General features: G+C 47.6%; 1 protein-coding gene across 1 annotated transcript in view; it reads left to right on the forward strand.

Moving 5' to 3' along the window:
- The first annotated feature begins 1,514 nt into the window (after positions 1-1,514).
- Positions 1,515-17,960, forward strand: part of FERMT2 (FERM domain containing kindlin 2) — a 145,239-nt gene continuing 128,793 nt past the window's right edge. The window contains exon 1 of the mRNA XM_054970706.1: positions 1,515-1,535. The gene's annotated coding sequence lies outside the window, so the exon portion shown is untranslated. The remainder of the gene's footprint in view (positions 1,536-17,960) is intronic.

The raw sequence follows: 17,960 nt of genomic DNA on the forward strand, positions 1-17,960 counted from the left end.
ATGGCCCTGAACAAGGACAGAGTGCATTCCTCTTGCTGCTAGCTCAAGAGGGTCCACATGACTGCAGGGGAAGAAGATCCCCCTAATTTGATAGGGTGAGGAATCCTCTGTATGTTAAGCCATCCTTTAGACATCTTGAATGAAGTCAGGAGGGGCTCAATTCTTACTGCTACTCGAGTGTAGCAAAGGATGGCACCCCGTGTCCGCAAGCTCTTTTGGAATGGGAACTTGCCCTGAAGCACAGCCAGGTGTTTTTGAAGAATTGGTGCCCTTCTCTGTATGTGCTGGGGCATGAACAGCACAGCGAGGTTTCAGGAAAGCTCTCACTGAAGGAAACATCAGTTCTGTGGCAAGAGAGCCAAGTAATAGATGAGGCTGCAAGGTTTGGCCTGTGGAATCGGGTGTAGAATTGGACCTGTTCCTTTGCTGCTATTTCTGCACAGCTGGAGCGGATGGTCTCGCAGTACAAAGGCGAGCTGCTTTCTGTCGGTAGAATTCTCCCTCACAAGATGAAAGGGCTGTACAACTTTTAAGTGGCCTGGCTTGAAAACCTCAAACAATACATGTATTGTGGCCTGCCAGGTGCTCACCTGCCACTCCGTTTCTGCAGTCTGTGGGCAGCAGCAAGGCCAGGAGGTTTACCGGACGCCTGTTGCTGGATGCCATACACAGAAGGGAAGTTCGGCGGGTTGAGTGTTGCGCAGCTTGGTGGAAAACAGGTGCACTGCTAAATGGCTCAAATGTTGGTTTTGGTAATCTGTTTAGAGATACCATGTTGACAAATTCCCTCTGTGATTGCTCTGGATCAAGAGCCCGTTTTAAGTCTGTCCCTGGAAAAAGGTGTATTTGACCTCTTTGGACCAGTACCTGACTATAAAGTAGGAAGTTCCATAGAAAGACTTTTGTGCGAGTGAATTGTGACTTCCTTAATATGCCTCCAGACCCTTTCGCTGATCTGCATGTTTTTGCTTGGTGGTCAAAGGCGTTCTTTGGATTTGCTTTTGTATTTATATAGCCAGAAAGCCTCAAGTTTTATCTCGGGACTTTAATAGGATGTGGATGAGTCATAAGTTTTTGTAACTGTACTGCTTTTGGCTGGAGGAACCTTCTGTGCATTGTCTATTACCTTCTGGTTTCTTCATTAACCGAAAAGGTTTAACATTTCCCCCCCCCACCCCCCCACCCCCGGTTTTCTATTCTAACTGACTCACCCACCCCAAAATATGTTTTCCAGCCAGAGGGCCTTCCTGGACATTTTCTTCGTTTTCTAGAGTTTTATCGTTAGCTTTGAACATTGTCCTTGAGAATTTCTCAAATAGTGAATCTTCTGTCAATCATTTCCTTGGTGATCAGTACTGCTTGACCTTCCATCATCTTACGGTCCGCGAGTCCAATCTGAAGGGGGAACAAAGGCCCCTAAGCGGCTGCACAGCCTCTCTGCTGTGATGTGAACCAGGGTTTACCAGTGGGATCTGATTTCGATTCCAGAGCCCAGCCCTGGAATCCAGAGAACAGTTGGAACCTTTCTGTCACTGGTGAGTAATTGCAGGCAGGCCAGATAGCTGGGATTAGGGGCAAAAGGGCTTCCAGGAAGTTGTGCGTGCTAGAACCTCTTAGTGTTAGAAATAAGTACTGCCCTTCCCATCCATTTCCACCACCACTCCCCACCGCCATTATAATCGCATCTCTGCTTGTTTTTTCAAAGATGCTTTCATTCCGCTCTGAAATAAATTGTGTCGGAAAATAAAGGGATGGCAAACGCTTTAAAGGGTCACTATGGAAATTCAGAACTAAATCAATTTAAAGGACCGCACAAACCTATAGAGTAATTTAGCAAGGACACTTGTGAAGTATGAGACACAGAAAAGTAAGGCAATATGCAGAGCCTAAGATGGGAGTAATTAAAGGCAGGTGCATGTGCTAAAAAGCTGTCAGAGAGAACATACGGGAGTACGAATTGACCAGGCCGTGCTCAGGAGGTGAATCCAACAGTCGGCTTTTGAGCAGTCTCTCATGCAGCGCGTATACGGTGGTTCCAAGAGAAGCGCTGTACCGAGAGAACTTTGGGAGAAAGTGACTACTGGATGGAACCAAAATTATTTGTACATTCCTTGGCACAGCAGTCCCCACATTGCTGCTGTCTAAGGATTTTTTATCATCCTGAGCGTTTCCAGAACGCAGCGTGTTTTCCTGTTCCAAGAAGCAGTCTTACTGTCAGACAGCATGGGACAAGCAGTTCCGTGATTCTTCCCCCTCGCTTTTCTGAACAGCTACAGGATGCTGTTACGGAGGTGCAGAAGCCTGAAAAAGACTGCCGACACCTTTCTCCTGCCTTGCTATCTGTGTACTCACAATTGTCCCCAAAGATGTTTTTCTGTTAATGGGAGAAAGAGGCAGGCTCTTCATGTCTTTCCCCCCCAACTGACAGGCAGTGCAGTTTCATGACAAGCTGACTGAGTGGATCAAAGGCACAAAGGAAAAAAGGACTGAGCAGCCCCTCTGATCCTGATTTCAGGCCTCCTGCAGGCATTTCTTTTTAAAGGTAAAAGAAGGATCACAGAACTGTCCGTTACAGAGAACAATAACCTGGCCTTTAGCCAAACCTATAACCAAAAAGCACTTCAGCAAGTCAAAAAATAGTCGGCCCTCTTAGGATCTCTTGACTTCTGGAGGGGGGAAATCTCAAAAAAACTGATGCTTACTGGGGCAATGGTAAAGGGAGGTTGAACCCTTCCATCTATTTCCCTGGTTTAAATCACCACCACTGCTATTCGCTGCAGGGAGAAAAAATGACAATTTCACTGCGGGTTAATGGCAGCTACAGGGAAATGGTTTCGAATCTGGGAATTGGCAGTCAGGAGTGGGTTAAAAAAACGCATCTTCTGACACTTGCTGCATTTAAAACTTTAGTATAGAATATGTAAATCCTGTATATTGGATATTGCCTCTGCTGTGAGTGGTAACACCAAACCTATCACCAGCCTGCCTTCTGGAGTCTCGTTGCTGAAGTTTACGAACCCAAATTTCCACTGAAGCCTCCAGCTGGTGTGGCTCATGGGAGCAGAGTTTCTGCATCAGAGCTCAGCTTCCGAGGAGCAGCTGCATCAGCGGTGTGGAATCCAGTCTTGCACTCAGCTGAAAACCAAATAATGTGCAGGGCCTGGGATTTCATATAAGCTGCGGGTGGATGGTATGAGCAGGCAGAATTCATAAGAAAGCAGCACAATAATAGTTTCTGGAGGCGAACACCAGAAAATGCTGGAAGGCCAGAGTTGGTGGAGAAGCAGCATGGGGCAGGGTCCGATGAGAGAGTAGGGGCTATCCTGCAAAGATAGGGGCCACTGCTAAGCTATGGCACCACTTCTGGGTGGTAGGAGTAGGCTTTATCCCATTCAACCCTCACAGCAAATCCTGTGCAGTAGGGTAGGCTGATAATGACTGGCCTAAGGTCACACGCTGGATGAGGTTTGTAGCTAGGCAGGGATTTGAACCTGGGAGTCTGGGACTCTTCCATCCGTGTGGTGCTCTGTCCTCTCCAGTGTATGCCTCTTCAGCTGCATTCATTATTGGCTTCTCCATAAGTTCCCTGTTGTCTTCCAGGTAGAGTTTGCCAGCTCCCCCCAGTAAGGGGGGGGGGCGGCGGCAGGTGATCACCTATCTTCTCTTTGCACATGTGCATCAGTGTGCTTGCTGGGGGTGCCCTGTGACGAGGTCACTTCCAATGTAACCTGGAACTGACAATATTGTAACAATGCCAGTTCCTAAAAAATTGGTCATTGCAGCCGGATTGCACCGGAAGTGATGTCATTGGCCGGGGATGTGAGTGCATTCATGCCCACATCCCGGGCTCTTTGCCAGGTTCTCACTGATGGTGGGCAATCTTCAGGGAGCCGGCCCCTCTTGCCAATCGACATCATTTGGTGGGCAAAGGCTATAATCGCCAGGAGAGTGCCCGTCATCGGCAGGAAACTGGCAAGCCTACTTGCAGGCCAAAATTCAAGATACAAAAACCTGAGCAGGTTTTTGTCCTGCTCAGAGAGACTCTGCATCACAGCTGGGGAGATCAGCGTTGAAAGCTATCATGATCCTTGGCCTAAGGCTGAAGATTGAGCGGTCTGAAGGCCTCAGGGAAGCCTCTCTTCTACACAAGGGTTGCCAGATCCTCTTCACCTCCCAGCAGTAGGGTGGGGGCCCCAGAACTTACTGTCTCGATTCCCTCGCTCTCACGGCTCCCAGCGCAGTGTGATGATGTCACTTCTGGGAGGCGACTTCGCACAGGCCCTGGTAGCACTCCTGAGATTTGCATAGGGCTGAATTGGGCCCCAAAGGGGCTGATTCTTTAAGAACTGGCCCAGTGCGTCGTGCAAGAGGCCTCCTGAGTCCTGTGCGATGACCTCACTCCTGGGAGTGATATCGTTGTGCTGGGGGCATGCCTGGAAGACCTGCTCCCCCACTTTCCCCCTCCGCTGGCCAAGTGAGTCATGGCAGAGGGAGGAGGCAGGGAGCTGGGGTTCCCCTGCCCCCACCAGGGAACCGGCCACCCTATGTTCCGTGTAGGCCTTTGTGTACATTTTCCGATAGGCCTACAGTTCTCAACCACCCTCCAAGCTTTATGATTGGGCTGGGAGAAAATAGAGGGGGAAAGCAGAAATCGATCACTGGTGAGGAGGGAGGAGCTTGGAGACAAAGCATATAAGGCCCTGCACAGAGGCCTGCAGTGGCGGTGAGTCTGGCCTGTTGAGGTTAGGAACTGAGACAGAAATAGGAACAAGGTAAGGCCCATTGGTCATTTTGCATCCAGCTTCTTTTCTGTGTGTGTTTTGCCATGTGTAGTTACAGTGTTCCTGTCTTAATTCTGCCCCATTTTTATAACTGTTCTCTTGTTTACATAACTGTTAATAATTTCTTTAATGAATAATAATAACTAATATACCTCACCCACTCAGAGCAGTGAACAAAGTCACTGCCAATATTATTCCTGCAATACAGCTGTTTTCTTGTTCGCTCTACCTAGGTCCTTCATAGAGTTGCCAAGTCCCTGTACTCTCCCGGCGGGATGGGGAGGGATCTGGCACTTACCAGCAGGTAGATCCTGGCGCCAATGCAATGACATCACTTCTACGAAGTGAAGTCATCGCACTTACGGTGTTCTCCCACACTTTGTGTGGGGCCAATTCAGCCTGTTGGGGGCCAAAATTGCCCCCTGAGAAATTTGGGAGTATGCTTGCCACCAGCATGATAACATCACTTGAGGAAGTGACATCATTGTTTCTCGCCACGCCCACTGTGCACCTGCCCAGGTTGTCTACTAGTGGCAGGTGATGGCTGGGCAGTTATGGGGCAAACCCCTGGGAGATTGCCTGCCACCACTAGGCAACTGGGCAGGGCCCCCTCCCCAGTAAATCCCCCAAACCAAAGTGGCGGTAGCCACCTAAGGCCCTTGTCTGCTCCAGGGCTTAAAGGGGCAAGATACGGTCACCAACTCTGGTTTGTGAAAGTCCTGGCGATTTAGGGGTGAAGCCTGGGGAGGGCAGAGTTTGGGGAGGGGATGGACCCCAGCAGGGTATAAGTTAATTCAGTTCATCTTCCAGAGCGGCCATTTTTCTCCAGGGAAATTGACTCTGTAGTCTGGAGATCAGTTGTAATTCCAGGAGATCTCTCTAGGCGTCACCTGGAGGTTGGCAACCCTTGGGCAGGAAGAAAGGGCGGGGGGGGGGAGGCAGGGATCCTTGGAAGGGAAGTCCCGTCTGTGGCAAACTCTGTTGCAAACCCTGTGTGGTCCCACCCCCTTTCTCAACAAGCCCTTTGGAGACCTAATCATTTTGCAGAGATGGGATGAAGAGAGACGACTATTTCTCCAGAAATATGGAACTTTGCACCCATGGTACCCATCAGAGTCTAATCTTAAATGCCATTTGGGAGTGCTATATATGGAGAGACAATTAACTATATGTAAGCATAAGCATTTTGTTTGTTTGAAACTCTTATTAGCTGCCTTTCTACCTTGCACGAACTCAAGGCAGCTTACAATATAACCAAAATAACAACAATAAGATGAATAAAAACAAAGGTTAAAAACACAGTTTAGGATTGCCAATGTACATAAACACACAGTTAATTAAAAGCAGTCCGAAGTAAAAACATATAAATCAAATCGTTGAATTAAAATGCACTTATTTCACTGGGTGATTCTGTAATCCCATATTTTTACTATTCTAAAATTGTTCTTTCCTGCCTCCCAAGTTTTTGGGAATATGAAGAACAGAATATAAAACAGGTATCTGAATGCTATCTTAAAAGCAGCAGGAATGCCCCTAAATATGGCTGCGTTTTTTTCTCTTTTTCTCAGTTTTTTATGTAGTCACCGAAAATGATTTAATAGGAGTGGCAGAGTTTGGTGGAGTTGCCAGAATGTTTTTGCACAAAAACATGAGTCAGGCATCAAAACTGGCTTAGAAACGGTATTTATAAATCGGCATCTGGTTAACTCCTCTTCTGGTTTTGAACCTGCCAAGATCAGTGAATTCTGTTTGCAAGCTTTTGTTGAAACCAACAAAATTGATTTTTAAAGTGGTAAGCCCGCACTGAGTTTCCCCTCCTCCCTGATAACATAATTGTGGAAATAGATTAAGATGGGTAGCTGTGTTTGTCTGTAGCAGTAGAAAAGAGCCAGAGTCCAGTAACACCTATAAAACTAACAAAATTTGTGGTAGGGTATGAGCTTTCGTGAGTCACAGCTCACTTCTTCAGATAATTGTAGAAATGTGGTTAACCCCACTCCACCCCTTCGTTGTCTGTGTGCCTGCAGTGGAAGATCAAGCAATTGACATTCCAGCAAGCATTTACATTATCGGGAGAGAAGGAACTCAGTTGAGAGAGTTTTTTAGTTTTGGCATTAACTCCACATTCAGCATCACATTTGCTTCTTCCCTCAATATGTCAGTATATGTGTTACGACCCCCTTTCTGTCGTGTACTTAGATTTCGCCTTTAACCCTCTTCTTAAACCCTCTGGGTAGATTGCTGCCACCAGGAATTATATTCCAAAGTAGTTAACTTAAATTTCTCCTTTAATAACGTGCCCAAGCGCCAGGCTCCTTTGTGGGACTATGCGGCCCTGAGGAATGACAGATAGGAATGACAGATACTCTGGGATGAACAAAAAAAAAACACATTTATTTTTACATGAAGAATATTGGTTTTATACTATTGCTTGATGGTTTCAAAGAGAGTTCTTAAAATTTCCTTACATAGGCTCAGTCACACAGATATATACAAACTTTCTCAGGGTCACACACAGTTTGCCTGCTTCAAATAGATCAATCTCTCACTCAAACATACATAGACTTTCTCTCAGGCACACAGTTTGCCTGCTTTAGATAGAATGAATGTTTTTCTGTCAGACACACAGAGTTCAGATTTCCACACAGGTTGTATTTCTCCGAGAAATGCATAGACACTCTCAGGCTGCACACAGCTTGCCTGCTTTGCCCAGACTCAATATTTCTCCAAGAAATGCATAGACACCCTCAGGCTGCACACAGCTTGCCTGCTTTGCCCAGACTCAATATTTCTCCGAGAAATACATAGACACCCTCAGGCTGCACACAGCTTGCCTGCTTTGCCCAGACTCTATATTTCTCTGAGAAATGCATAGACACCCTCAGGCTGCACACAGCTTGCCTGCTTTGCCCAGACTCAATATTTCTCTGAGAAATGCATAGACACCCTCAGGCTGCACACAGCTTGCCTGCTTTGCCCAGACTCTATATTTCTCTGAGAAATGCATAGACACCCTCAGGCTGCACACAGCTTGCCTGCTTTGCCCAGACTCGATATTTCTCTGAGAAATGCATAGACACCCTCAGGCTGCACACAGCTTGCCTGCTTTGCCCAGACTCAATATTTCTCCAAGAAATGCATAGACACCCTCAGGCTGCACACAGCTTGCCTGCTTTGCCCAGACTCAATATTTCTCTGAGAAATGCATAGACACCCTCAGGCTGCACACAGCTTGCCTGCTTTGCCCAGACTCAATATTTCTCTGAGAAATGCATAGACACCCTCAGGCTGCACACAGCTTGCCTGCTTTGCCCAGACTGACTCTTTTCTCTCCACTCCGTCACTGAAACAGCAGTTCAATCCGCTCACACTCAGTCATCAGCCAATCATCTCACTCACTCATCCCTTTTTTTCACCCTAATTCTTCACCTGTAACACAACAAGCATTTAAAGACACACACACTTAAAATCATGGCAGTATTTTATAGGTTGAGGGTCAAACTATACATTATATTTAAGTTTGCCAGATCCAGGTTTGGAAATTCCTGGAGATTTTGGGGATGGCGCCTGGAGACAGTGGAGTTTAGGGAGGTGTATGGCCTCGGTGAGGTACAATGCCCCTCAAAGCAGCCATTTTCTCAGGGGGGCTGATCTTCGTCACCTGGAGATCAGTTGTAATTCCGGGAGATCTCCAGCCACCACCTGGAGGCTGGCAACCCTAATTATATTACAGTCCTTTGTGTAGTTCCCTTAACACACAAAGAGTGTGCCCAGTATGGATTAGGAATGTGGCCATGGGGGAAAGGGCATATAACGTTCTTCCACCACACCATTTCCCTCATTGAAAATGCTCCCAGCAATTTGCTTTCAGCCCTAGTAGGGAAGCAGCCGGGTACTGTGCCCGTATGTAAGGTGCTACTGGACCCGAATTTTACTTTTCTACTATAGACCAATACAGCTACCCGCCTGAAACTTTTTATTCTTTTATTCTTCCCCAACCTTATCTCCTCAGACTCGAGTCTTTTTCCCATCAGGACTTAAAACAGTGGAGGGGAAATATTTCAGTCAGGGGGAAAGTTGGAGGGTGTTACCAAAAGCTTTCCCAGGGCAGCTGGAGCAGCTCACGTACGTGACTAGAGCCAAGCTACAAGTGACGCCTGACACAGGTTGGACACTTGTCAGCTATCTTCAAGTTTTGATGGGAAATGTAGGTGTCCTGGTCTTGCAGCTTGGCTCTCCATTTAATTGAAGTTTACAGAAAAAAACCCCACACACCCAGTGGAGGGGAAGGGGGGGCGCCTGGCAAGAGCCCGCCTGCACTCCCCTCCCAACCGCATGTTCTCCCTCCCATAGACTGCCGCTCTGTAAACTTCAATTAAATGGAGAGCCAAGCTGCAAGACCAGGACGCCTACATTTCCTTCAAAACTTGAGGGAAGCTGACAAGTGTCCAACCTGTGTCAGGCGTTAGTTATAGCTTGGCTCACAGTTTGAAAATTCTAAAAGAGCTATACAAAAGCGACATGTTATTGTAATGAATGAGTTACACTCAGCTGGTCCATTGGGAACCAGAGTGTGCGCTGGATGCTTGCATGTGCTGGTTTCCCATAGAGAAAATATCACTCCCGCCCACAGCCCTTGAGCTGTTTCATCTGCCAAAACCAGCACAAAGGGGAAGGTAGGAATTCCTCTTTCCTCTAGGCATCACTCCCAATCCAAATCAGGCCCTGCTGTGCGTTTACAGGAACTATCAGCTACAGTATAGGTGCAAGCCCCCTTGGAGGGCTTGTGCCATTCGTAATGTCTAGTTAGGCTCTGTGGGGATTTGAATGTGGGTCTTCCATGCCCTAGGCCAACACCCTAACCCTGTCTCTATGCACTTGCTGCTTTGGCCTTCAAGCTGGGTTCCTGCCCTCAGCTTCCCAGCCCTTGATTCGCTGTAGCAGAGAAGGAGGAGCAGCTCCCACTAGCCTGGCAGTGGAGCAGGAGGATTTGGGAGCCATATGTGGAAACAGGTCTCCCAGGTAAGCAAGCAAGTGAGAAATTGGCAGTGGTGCAGGAAGGAGAGAGTGCTCGATGCCTGCTCGATGTGGTGCAAAAGAAGCAGCAATCAGCCAAGAGAGCTCAGTGCCCAACACAGTAGGGAAGATAAGGTGTGGTGGTTGCTGCTGCTGCTGCCCCTTATCGGTGGGGGGTTAGCATCAGTGGACCCACTCAACAGCTGCCTGATTCCAGCCCTGCACAGCAGGTCCCTGCTCTTTTCCTTGCAGCAACCTTAACATGGCTGCCCCTCTCGAACGCCTCCCCTGGGGCAAGCCCTGCTCCTTTAAGGCATGGAGAGTTGCCCAAACGCTCTTCCCCCAGGTTGCTGAAGCAGCAGAGGAGGCATGCGAGGTCACCCTGGAGCCCATGTAATCGAGCAAGCGAGCAAGTTTAATGGCTCGGACCCAGCAAACAACAAAGCGAGCAGTTCATGGGGCGTGTTTGATCTGTAAACAGACCCAGCTGTTGGCATCCAAGTCATTAATAATCCTGTTAATAGCAGAACCTCTCATAGCCAGGGCTGCCCATGAACGATGGTGAAAGTCACAAGAGTTACCGCAGTCTGAAGCACCCTTTGTGTTACCCAGCTATGCTATGCCAAGCCGCCTCTACCTGATGCTGATGAAGTTCTTCTGCTCACCCAGAGAGCCACCTTGAAATGCTCCAGAGCCCCGAGTAAGCCCTGCTGCTGCTGCCACCTCAGCAGCAGCAGCCCTTCCTACTGGTGAATCTGGAATCGGCTCGATAACGTGCTCTGCCAGACCGCTGGTTTACCTGGCTCAGGATCATCTGCTTTGACTGGCAGCAGCTCTGTATGTAAGGTCTCTTCACGAGAGTCTTTTGTAGTGCACAGAAGACGCTGTAAAATGGTGATCGGAGGGGGTGCAAGATATTATACACGGGGCTTTTTTTCAGCTGGAACACGATGGAACGGAGTTCCGGCACCTCTTGAAAATGGTCACATGGCTGGTGGCCCCGCCCCCTGATCTCCAGACAGAGGGGAGTTTAGATTGCCCAATGTAAACTGCCCTCTGACTGGAGATCAGGGGGCAAGGCCACCAGCCATGTGACCATTTTCACTGAGGGCGATTTAAACTTTAACACACACACCCTGTTCTAGCTGACTCAAAGTGACATCATTGCACAATCCCGGAAGCGTGTGCGCACTTTGCGCATGCGGTACCAGGGGCACTACGTCCCACTAGGAGTTGCTCTCTGTGCTGGCAACCCACTGAGTTCCACCACCTCTTTTCCCAGAAAAAAAGCCCTGATTATACAAAGCAAGAGACACCCATTGTCTTTTGTGTTGTCTCCTGCAAGTGGGATCTGAGCCAAGGCCCTGTAGCAATGCTCGGATCCTGCAGTTCAACATCACAAATGCATGAGGTGGTGCCTGTCTCCTCTTGCCCTGCTCAGACCTGGAGTGAGTGAGCTGAGCCCCACGGCATTGTTCAACACACACACTAGCAGTTATTTGGGGTGTTGTTTGGCCGAAGCATCAGCCCTATTGGAGAGCCAGTTTGGTGTAGTGGTTAAGAGCGGCAGGACTCTAATCTGGAGAGCCAGGTTTGATTCCCCACTCCTCCGCTTGAAGCCAGCTGGGTGACCTTTGGGTCAGTCACAGCTCTTTCAGAGCCCTCTCAGCCCCACCCATGATTGTCATGAGGATAATAATATAACACACTCCGTAAGCCACTCTGAGTGTGGCATTAAGTTGTCCTGAAGGGTGGTATATAAATCTAATGTTCTTATTGTTACGGGATAATATTTGGAGAAGTCTCTTAATGCAATACCCTCAAACACAGCACAGAGTAAAATAGGGACACACTTCTAATACCCCAAGGTAATTCCCTGAGCCACTCAACTGCACATAATGTTTTATGTGCTGAAGAAGGTTCTTCTCCGTCTGCCTGAGGCTTCATCAATTTGGTCTGCAATACTCTCTGTCTTCCATAGGTTCTTAAGCCAGGAGGGTGCATGGTTAAAAAACAGACTAGAAGAACCTGCTGGGCTTATAAAAGATTATCAGCAGTTGAAAATCTATCTTCCGCAACTGCAGGGCTCGGGGCTGCATGGTGCCTTTGTCTGCACATAGTGACATGTGTGTGTCACATACAAAAGAGGGCATCCGCTTCCCACTCCAAAAAAACTTCTAAGAGATGCTAACAAAGATTTATTGGGGCCTGCAGAAGAGGAAAAGTTGGTCACTGATGCAGTGATAGAATCAGTTTAGAGACATTGCCTTCTGATCATTTGTGGACTTGACCTACAATCTCAGGACCATAGTTTGATTTATAAGAGGGTTTAGAGGCTGCTGAACAAGATGTTTAGAATCTCTCTACACAAGACTGCTGACACTTGTTCTTCACGTGTCGGGAGATGCAATGTTATCCAGGAAGTGTAGTTTTAAATGACAGAGCTGGTGGAGATTGCTCCAGGGGGGATGGATTCTCTCACTGCCCACCACCACCACTGGCATGCTGGACAGTCTCCCCTTCCAGAGTCTTTGCCCTGCTGAGACTCAGTTAATTCAAAGTTTTCAGCAGCGAGGGCAGCAGTGCAAAGGCGCTGGAAGGGGAGACTGTCTGGCACGCCAGAGAGGACTGTGAGAGAATCCATGTCCCCTGGAGCAATCTCCACCAGCTCTGTCTTTTAAAACCCTATGACCCTATGAATGAAAGACCTCCAAAATGTCCTATCATTAACAGACTTGCTCAGATCCTGCAAACTGGAGGATGTGGCTTTTTTTTTAAACTAAAAATGCAAAATCTGTGAACCTCTTGCTTTGGTGTTCCTCGTGCAAACGTTACGGCCGTGGTGGTCAGCCTTCCTTTTCAAAAACGGAGATCAAGAAAACTTCTTTTTACTCCAGGCCTCTCGGGGCTGACAAACACGTCTTCACATTTATGTTTCTACCTCCACGGAACTAATGGCCCCCAGTGGGTTGGCTTTGCTCCACACTCTGCTGAAATCTGTGGCAATGCTAGGTACTGAAAGATGAAGCCGCATTTCCTGTTTTCTAGGTCTGTGGTTTAACCACAAGGCTCATGTTCCCTTTTAAGCCTGACGGTGCCGTCCTGTGAACAAGCCATTGTTTGTCTTGCTACCACATCAATGCCCATCTCGCAGGCCGTGCCCGGGATGCAGGGCTGTGTGTTTCTTCTGTTTCAAGGGAAGAGAATCCCAAATGTTAGAATGGCAGCCCTTGATAAGGGTGGGTTAGATCCAATCAAAGTTAAACACGTCTCAGTCCTGTGGATAGATTTCACCGGGAGAGAGTAAAACAAGCGCCCTGCCTTTGGGAGCTCTACCATGGGATCCCTCTGAAATAGGCTTTCCGCGAAATATTCCTTCATCTCTGCATTTTTAAGTGTTTTAGATTCCCAGCTTGCACTGTGCAAGAGACGGTGTGGTAGTAGCTAAAGTGACGGACAAGGATCTGGGTGGCTTGGATCCTAACCTACCTCACAGGGTTGTGTGTGTTATGTGCCGTTAAGTCACCTCCAACCTGTGGCGACCCCGTGAAGGAAAGACCTCCGAAACATCCTATCATTAACAGAATTGCTCAGATCCTGCGAACGGGAGGGCGTGGCTTCTTTTATTGAGTCCAGCCATCTCGTTTTAGGCCTTCCGCTTTTCCTAGCATTATAGACTATACCAAAGAATCTTGTCTTCTCGTGATGTGACCCAAGTACGAGTGGCTCAGTTTTGTCATTTTGTTGTGAGGAAAAATGGAGGCAAGGAGAATAACCTAAGTCAAAATAAATAAAAACAACATGTTAAAAACCTTTTGCTTATGTGAAAGGAAGTGGCGTAATGGGAATTCTTGTCATCAAGGGGCTTTTGCTTCGACCTGGACAGGAAACCCCAAAAAGCCAGATTGCCAGTTTCCTGGTCCCAACATACCATGGAAATAAACCTTCAAGTTTCACACTGGCAAGAGTTTGTGTAGGTGCTTCTCACGTTACGATTTAAAATGTGAACTCAGTGGGTTGACCTCGGAGAAAATGGTCACATGGCCGGTGGCCCCGCCCCCCTGATCTCCAGACAGAGGGGAGTTTAGATTGCCCTCCACAGAGGGCAATTGAAACTCCCCTCTGTCTGGAGATCAGGGGGCGGGGCCACCGGCCATGTGACCATTTTCAAGAGGTTCCGGAACTTTTCAGCGTTCCAGCTGATAAAAAGCCCTGGATGTCAGCAATGGGGGAACTCTGTTTTCGAAGAACATGGATCCCGGAGGGGACCCGAAACAGCTCCAGGGGCACAATTTGACACTTTAGGGGCTGCACATGTAGTCTATCAGTATACACATAGCCCCCCTCCCATGGAGCAAATAACACCACCTAGCGACATTTCAGATCAGGAGAATGGTGCAGGAGGGAAAACTGAAGATGCTTCTTCCGCTGTCCCAATCTGAATTGAAGGCCTGCACGCTTGGAAAACACGTTCTCCCACCACTGACATCTGACTGTTAAAGTCAAGGTCAAGCCTGAACCTTACAAGTTGCAAAGCAGTTATAAACAGACGTTACAAACTGTAACCTGTACTCTGGCACTAAGGATGTCTGTCCACACCATAGTTTCCCACATCCCAGTTGGCTGCTGGATCGTAGCGTGTGGACCCTGGAAATTAATAGGACCTGGCCATGCTGATCTTGCAGGCAAGCCCAAGATGGGCTGCTGGTGAATGGGGATATGTCTACACGACAGAATAAAGCCAGCTTTAATCCTGTTTAACTGTCATGGCTTCCGAGGAAGGAAGGTCCTCTACAAACTTGATACATGAGCTTAGGCAAACCTCTTGGGATCAGCAACATATGGGGTAGGAGAAATACAGGCATATTTTGCAGGAGTGTCGTATGTATTACAGAGATTATGATGCATTTATGAAAAGTGCTATAGAAATGAATGTGACCAGTTATTTTAAAACGTTGGTTAAGCTTACCCAGCTTGTGGGTAAGTTAACACCAGCCCTGTATGTTTCTGCGCAATATTTGGCTGGTGGACGGGGTTTTGCCTTTTTGGTCACAGACCTGGACTCTCTGAAACAGCTTGGATTGCAAGCAAAGAATTCTCAGTCCCTCATAGAACAGCTACCCCAAGGGTTCTTTGTGGGAAACAGTGTTAGTCGAATGGGCTTCAGTGTGAATACGGACATTTCCTGTTTGCCGTAGATATCAGATCTGCCGTTTCTGATCTGATCTGGCATTGAGGGCCAGTGTTGGTTGGGCAGTTGCTGATGCTCACGGACTGACAGAGATCCCGCTGCCAGCTGGAGACACTGGGACGCTATTTTGTCCACTGGGAGATGTGCACAGCAGCACCTGTGCATAGCGTGTCCTCTCTTTCTCCCTCCAGTTTTGGCCTCCCAATCGTCTTGTTGGTGCAAGTGGGTGCGGAAGAGGAGCCCAAGTTTGGATGGTAGGAAGCAGCTTGGGCGAGCCCACAAACATCTACAGCGAGTCCTACATTAGAGCCCCGAAATGAGCACATGACCAACAACAGTGAGTGTTTACCAGTGGTTGGTAGGACGTTTAACTTTCCTAGAAAGTTCCTGCTGAATTCAGTGCACTGGAGGACAACAGGAAGCCGTGCCCCAATATCCCAGCGTAGGGGATGTTCAGCTCACATCCAGCCAGCAGTGGGATAGGAGGGGCAACAGACAACCTCTACCTGTCATCCTTGTTGATGTGGCCTCGGTTTGCCAGCTCCTGGTTGAGAAGTTACTGGAGATTTAGATTGGTGGAGCCTGGAGAGGGCAAGGTTTTTGGAGAGGAAGGTATAATGGCATAGATAGTCTACCTTCCAAAGCAGCTATTTTCTCCTGGGGAACTCATTTCTTTGGCCTGGAGATCAGTTGTAATTCTGGGAGATCTCCAGCCGCCACCTGGAGGTTGGCAACCCTCATGTGGGCCTGTCTGAGCCGCCCGTCACTTCTGCAGGAACCACTTAGTGCTGTCTGCCGCTTGGCCATTTGAACATCCTGCTCTGCCCCTATTTTTATAAGCGGCGTGCGATTTGGTGAGAAATTAAAAAACGACTTTACAAATCAAAGGAAGGATATCTCTTGCAAAAATTGCAGCCAGGCTTTGACAGCAGAGTGCTGAGTAGAGCAAAGGAAAATAGCTTTCTTACCAAATGCAGAGACGGAAAAGGCTGAGAGCCATAAGACTGTCCGGCCCAGTAGCTAACTGAATCCAGGTCTGGCTGATGTAATTTATGCCTCTTTCTGAGCCCCCTCGCTTTGGTACCTTATTTGGAGATGGCTGCCTGTAAAAAATCCAAGCAGTGCTTGCAAACACTAGGATGAGTTTACCGCTGCTTTACTCCTTATGACGCACGTTGCCTGGATTACCGGCTTGCCTTCAAATTGTGCGATGGAAAGCTCAATAAATCTGCCTTCGGGCAATTTTTGGAGTCTGTTACAAATGCAGAGATTGCAGCAGTGCGTCTGTGCACGACTGGCTCATCCGTTCATGCATTTCATTTTGCCACACGCTGCCTCCCCTGCTTGAGGGTGGTCAACAATGGGAAAGACCATTTGTGTGTATGAACACAATCAGCAAGCTGGGCCAGCAAAAGAGGCATTTTGCTCATGCCAAAATCCACATTTTTGTAGTGCTATAGCAGAACTGCAGAATACATACCGGATGACTTGTAGCCCTTCTACTGTGTCTAGGAATGCAGAGCAAACAGCACTGGAGAAACAGCCATAAATTAGTCCTGAAATAGACCTTTTCCCCTCCCTCTTGGATACACACCTTAACACAGTGAGGGGGTTTGAGTGTGTCAGTGAAGCTGAGAGCAACACCATCAGGAGTACAGGCTTGGTCAAGAGCCTAAATTCCTGGAAGAGTCACTCAAAGCAGAATGGTCAAAGCTGAGACACCAGATTAAGATGTATCCACCCCCTTTAAGAATCAACGGTCACATCGGCAGAAGAGAATTGAACGTTCCAATGGTGATGGGAGTGGAAGAATCCTTGAAGGCTAGCTACTGGGCAGCAGCGGTAGTGGAAGGTGACACTGGCGGAGGATCTTTCACAGACAATGGCAGCGCCACTTCAACTAACCCTGGTTAGTACTGCTAAGCAGAAGGCAGCAACGGTAAACCACTTCTGCTGATCTCTTACCTTGAACACCCTATGATAAGATAATCCAAGAGGAAGACCTAAAATGAGATGGCTTGACTCAATAAAAGAAGCCACGGCCTCCGGTTTGCAGGATCTGAGCAAGTCTGATAATGATAGGACGTTTTGGAGGTCTTTCATTCATAGGGTCGCTATAGGTCGGAGGTGACTTGATGGCATATAACACACACACAGACCTTTTTTCACTCTCAAGCAGAATGCCTGCAAGAATAGGCATATGGATTAGTTGTGTGTCAATTAAGCAGCAGTGATTTTATCTTGTATATTTTATCTTCTGTTGTAACCTGCCCTGAGCCCGCTTGCGGGGAGGGCGGGATATAAATATAATAAATAATAATATAATAATACAAAGCAGATCCAAACTTGCGTTACATCTCATCTATTGCAGACTTTAAAGATGCAAAGAGCATGGAAGTAAAATGGGCTCTGCTCCAGCTGTTTGGCTTTCACAAAGATCAATTAAGCATTAAGCAGGGAAAGAGTCTCTTTGAGAAGAGACAGTGAAGTATAATGGTTAGCGTGTTGAATTATACCTGGAGAAAGCCAGGCTCAAATCCTCGCTCATCTTGAAAACTCATGGGGTGGCCTGGAGCCAATCACTGTCTCTCAAGCTGTCATCCCTCACAGGGTTGGTAAAAATAAGCGGGATTATTCTACTTTATTAAAATTATAGTCCGCTTTCACCGCAAGCGGCTCAGAGCAGATAACAACATATATAAGATATAAAACCACAATAATAAAATAAAATACATTCAAATATCTCAATACCAGTGAAATAACATCTCAGTGCAGCAATCCCTTGGAGCTTTTTGAGGAATGGTGGAACAAAAAGAGTATTAAATAAAAATATATTTTCTTATCACTGCAAGTAAAAAGCTGGCTGCGCATCACGGCATGCTGGATTTTTTACCCTTCTTTAGCAGACACTCAACTGGCCCACCTGCATTTTCACATTTTGAACGGAGTTATGCAAACAGCAAGTGTGAATT

This window comes from Eublepharis macularius, chromosome 2, assembly GCF_028583425.1.
Source record: "Eublepharis macularius isolate TG4126 chromosome 2, MPM_Emac_v1.0, whole genome shotgun sequence".
NCBI lineage: Eukaryota > Metazoa > Chordata > Lepidosauria > Squamata > Eublepharidae > Eublepharis > Eublepharis macularius.